Raw genomic sequence first — 6000 nt, forward strand, 5'->3', positions numbered from 1 at the left:
CACACATATACCTCTGTTTCTTAACGTTGTTCCAGTGCATGCCACTGGCCACTGATTTATTGTTCTTAATTAATTTTTGTTTTAATTTATACAAATTACCTCAACCATAAATATGTTCTACGCTTTCATATAAGTCCTTTGGTTACTGGAAATAGACAACGATAGACAGTTGTCATGCCGATGACGCATATTGATGTAGAAACATGCGTTACACAACTGTCCTCTTATCTGTAGACAATATGCCTACCCTTTTCTTTAATAGGATGCCAACTTTCAAGAATCCTTCATTCTTGATTTTATCTTCTCTTCTCAAATGTTGCTGGTCTTAATTGCTATTTGGTAATTCAAGTTATTTGGCGTCTGATACTCCTGCATTTGCGTGTGTTATATACATACATACATACATACATACATACATACATATATACATACATACATATATACATACATATATACATACATACATATATACATAATACATACATTCATACTCACACACACATACACATACACTCACATATATATATACATATCTATACATATCTATACATACATACACTCACATACACACTCACACACACACATATATATACATATGCATATATATATATATATATATATATATATATATATATATATATATATATATACATATATACATACATACATACATATATATATATATATATATATATATATATATATATATATATATATATATATATATATATATATATATATATATATATATATATAAAATGAACACGCAAATATACGTAGAAGTAGAAGCTTGAAGAGGTGTTCTGGTGTTGGAGTGTGCAGAGGTAATTTAGTAAGTGGAAATATGATACCGGAGATAATAATTAGTGGAAAAAGAAATATAAATACCCAAGCATATCAACGAAAACTACGAAAAGTACTTATTGAAGCAAGCATTTTCTTAATGGATACATATGGCAGTGGCAATACGAAGATTTGGATATGTGGTGACGGAGGGCGTGAATAGATGGCGTTCATTATTTTCTCAAAGAATTAATGTATATGCCTGCGCACACACACACACACACACACACACACACACACACACACACACACACACACACACACACACACACTCTCTCTCTCTCTCTCTCTCTCTCTCTCTCTCTCTCTCTCACACACATACGTAGCTTTGTGGTGAGAACAATTCCGGGTTCAGTCCCATTGCGTAGCATCTTGAGCAAGTGTCGTCTACTACAGAAACCTGTCATGTGCGTGTGCGTGCTCGCGTGCGTGCGTATATATTAATTTTTATATGTGCGCGAATGTGCATGTCTCATTGCATCTGTATTAGTCCACCACCATCACCACCATCGCTCAATCAGCGTTGCTGTATTTATGTTCCCGTAACATAGCGGTTCGCCAAAATACACCGATAGAATAAATACCAAGTGAAAGAAAAAATGATAGGTACTAGGGTCATTCCCGTCGACTAAAATTCTTCCAGGTAGTGCTCCAGCATGGTCGCAGTCAAACAAATGATTAAAAGATAAAAGATATATATATATATATATATATATATATATATATATATATATAGGTGTGTGTGTGTGTGGTGATGGTGGTATATCTCTTTCGTTCGACGAGGAGCATTCAGTTGCTCGATCAACTGAATTCACTCGTTCATTTAATTAACGGATAAGTGGCTGAGCATTCTACAGACACATGTACTTTTACAATAACTCTCAGCTAGTGTCACCGTGTGTCAATGCTGTGTCTTTTTGAAATACAGATGCAGACCACCCGACGGGCTTCTGCACAATCTCAATCTACTCATTTCATACACATGGCTTTGGTCGACTCAAGGTGTGTATGTATGTATGTATGTATGTGCATCTATGTGTATGTGTCTTTGTGTTTGTGTTTGCCATCCCACCGCTTGAGAACCATGATGGTTTGTTTACGTCTGAGCAATTAACGGTTCGTCAAAAGACGTCGATCGAATAAATACCAGACTTAACAGAAAACATAACATAACAAATCAAAACAAATACGTAAGTTATGAAGACGATTTGTTCTACTTAAATCCTTCAAGGTGTTGCCCTAGAATGGCCGCTGTCAAATAACTGAAATAAGTAAATGATAGGTGATAAAATATATAATGTGGTTGGAAATATAGGACCAAAACTTTCAGCTCATGTTATATAACCTAGTTAGCTTCTGTATTTGCCCGCCTTCATTGTTCTCTTCACTATTTTCTCAGAAATCATAATCATGGCTTTTGTCATGAGAGACCCAGTTGCGTTTTTAGCTAAAGCTTTTCACTTGTTGGCCTTGCTTGTTCTTTATATCCTTTGTCAGGAAGAGAAGAGGAAATTTACTTGAAAAAATTTTTTTTTTGTGTCATCCTTTTTTGTAAAATAATTGCAAATGTTTACATCCAATTTTAATACTTTAATTTTATTATATATTAGCATTTATTTACTCTATATCTACAAACAGCAGTCTTGGGGCTTTCTTTTCTACACCAGTGCAAATATTTCAGAGAATTAATTTCGTTATATAAGCGTTGAAAATAGTAGATTCAAAATAAATAAAAATATCTGAAAATATTTAAAAAATAAAAAATCCCAATTTTTGTTTTTAAAGCGTAGGTAAAAGTATAAGATGGATAAAAACACTTGAAACTTGAAAGTGTCAATAGAAAATAGATAAGAACACTTGAAAACTTTGATAAATCACTTGGCTCTTGGAGAAAAACGAAAACAGAATTTATTTTTTGTTTTGATAAGTATTTGTGAAATAAGTTCATTTCAAATCAGGTGGAAAGTCAGACTCATTACAGAGTTTTTTTTAATCAGCCCCGATGTATCATGTTTTTTTTTTATCCATAGGTTGTGGAGATTGTTGTTTTTTTGTTTGAAGACGAGCCGAGGTGGTACAAGAGAGCTCAAGATGGTTACTAGGCAAGAAAGTAGAAACCGGAAGTTGCGAAAGAGGGAACTGATTTAAAAGGAAAGCAGCCAGATTACAGATGAAGGGGAGTCGGGTCGGTTTCGATTTATAGGTGTGTTCATAGAGGATACGTTGAATTATCGGTTTTGAACGAATATATGTTTTTCTGAAAAGATCATTTTTGTATTTTGTGATTTCTTGACAAATGGATGCGCAACAAAAACGATCCGTTTCTTGATCGAATTGTGACATGTGATGATAAAATGGAGCCTATATAACTTATCGGCAGTGTCCCACGCAATGGGTTTACCGAAGTAAAGCATCGAAACGGCTTTAAATAAATGTTCTAGTCAGTATTGGTGCTCATTACATAGCGTCATCTACTGTTATTTTTTTTTTGAATCCTGGTGAAACGTTCACAGCAGAGAAGCATTAAACCCCCCCCCCCCCACCTAAATGCACAACGAACTGCCTAGCGGTTCGGAAAAAGTGACCAATAGATTAAGTACTAGGCTTACAGAGAATAAGTCTTGGGGTAGATTTGTCTGACTAAAAGTGGTGCTCCAGCATAGCCGCAGTCTAATAACTGAAACAAGTAAAAGAATAAGAGAATATTAGACATGGTCTGGAAACATATCCAAGTTATATATATATATATATATATATATATATATATATATATATATATATATATATATATATATATATATATATATATATAGTTAAAAAAAACAATAACAAAAAAACAAAAAAACAACAAAGTGAGGACGTGATATGGATAGTATTATATATATATATATATATATAGGCGTAGGAGTGGCTGTGTGGTAAGTAGCTTGCTTACCAACCACATGGTCCCGGGTTCAGTCCCACTGCGTGGCATCTTGGGCAAGTGTCTTCTACTATAGCCTCGGGCCGACCAATGCCTTGTGAGTGGATTTGGTAGACGGAAACTGAAAGAAGCCTGTCGTATATATGTATATATATATGTATGTGTGTATGTATTTGTATGTCTGTGTTTGTCCCCCCAACATCGCTTGAAAACCGATGCTGGTGTGTTTATGTCCCCGTAACTTAGCGGTTCGGCAAAAGAGACCGAAAGAATAAGTACTAGGCTTCCAAAGAATAAGTCCTGGGGTCGATTTGCTCGACTAAAGGCGGTGCTCCAGCATGGCCACAGTCAAAAGACTGAAACAAGTAAAAGAGTAAAAGAGTAAAAGAGTAAAAGATATATATATATATATATATATATATATATATATATATAGGCGCAGGAGTGGATGTGTGGTAAGTAGCTTGCTTACCAACCACATGGTTCCGGGTTCAGTCCCACTGCGTGGCACCTTGGGCAAGTGTCTTCTACTATAGCCTCGGGCTGACCAAAGCCTTGTGAGTGGATTTGGTAGACGGAAACTGAAAGAAGCCCGTCGTATGTATGTATATATATATATATATATATATATATATATATATATATCACACATCCATATGTAAGCCTTGACATTTGTACACATATATATTTAATCGTCGTGGCAGATACAGCTGTTTCTTCCGTATATTTGTCTATATTATCGAATATATATATATATATTTATTTATGCGTTTCAGCCAAGTGGCTGCGGTCACGCTGGAGCACCACCATGGGTTGCGGATATGGGCTGCGGATATATATGAATATGCTGTGTGTGTTATGTGATTATGCGGGAGTATGTTGTAGTGATACATGGATATGTGTGTGTATGTGTGTGTGTATGTGTGAGTGTGTATGTGTGAGTGTTTGTGTATCTGTGTGTATAGAGCGTGGCTGCGTTTGAATATATAGATGTGAGCATGATTGTGCGGAATGGTGAGGGATGGTTATATGATATGATGTTTTTTTTCACAGAATCTGGTTCAAATTGCCTGATACCCTGCATGACTCCTTGTAAACTTCAGGAACGAAGATCTGGAAGGGCCACAAGAATTAATGTGACAAGTGACCGTTAATTTCCCTCCTAATCAACATCCGATGAGTGGAATCATACTGCGTAGCTGAGTTTCGGATGAAGCTAATCTCCAAGAATGTTATATTCAGATATTATTTGCTAAAGGGCTGAAATAAGTAAATAAACAAATACGCAAATAAATAAATAAGTAAATAACAATGAATATGGGAATTCCAATGTTATATGAGAACATAATACATGGCCTGGACACAAATGGAGTATAGGATTGAATTTAAACTCTGTGTGTGTGTGTGTGTGTGTGTGTGTGTGTGTGTGTGTGAATCTATCTATCTATCTATCTATCTATCTATCTATCTATCTATCTATCTATCTATCTATCTATCTATCTATCAAGACACGCATGCAAGCACAAACACACACATACACATATGTATCTTCGAGGTGATATGTATGCATGCATATGTGTGTATGTTCACACATATTCATACACATGCGCACACACATACACATGGTGTAAGAGAGTGAGAGAGTGAGAGAGGATTATGAAAGGAGAGTGAGAGAAAGAAGGCTCGCCAAATAGGAATGTGATTTAAAGAGCACCTTTGGATGTATAACAATATGTGTACGTTCATGCTTGTTTTTTCTTTGAGATCTCTTTCAATTCTTCTTCAGAGAGTTCAAGCCGGTCGCTAACAAAGCGACAAGACTTTTTTTTACATACATGCTCATGCAGAAGGGTATGTATACATACATACATACATACATATATATATATATATATATATATATATATATATATATATATATATATATATATATATATATATATATATATATATATATATATATTAACTAATGTATTTGCATAAACTGATACAGACACACATATATACATATACATACAAATAATATATATATATATATACGACCTGAATTACCCGGAAAAGCGGGTATTATTTCCATTTCCCGTTCCCATTACAATGTCTCATGCCTTATTCGGTTCCCTGGTTAGTTCCCGTTTAAATTATAAATAGATTTACAAATACACGGTGACGTAGGATAGATTTTTACAAATACTGGCAAGTAATACAGTTGGATCATAAAACTGATTGATTGTAAT

This window comes from Octopus bimaculoides, chromosome 9, assembly GCF_046866305.1.
Source record: "Octopus bimaculoides isolate indiv1 chromosome 9, ASM4686630v1, whole genome shotgun sequence".
In the NCBI taxonomy this organism is placed as follows: domain Eukaryota; kingdom Metazoa; phylum Mollusca; class Cephalopoda; order Octopoda; family Octopodidae; genus Octopus; species Octopus bimaculoides.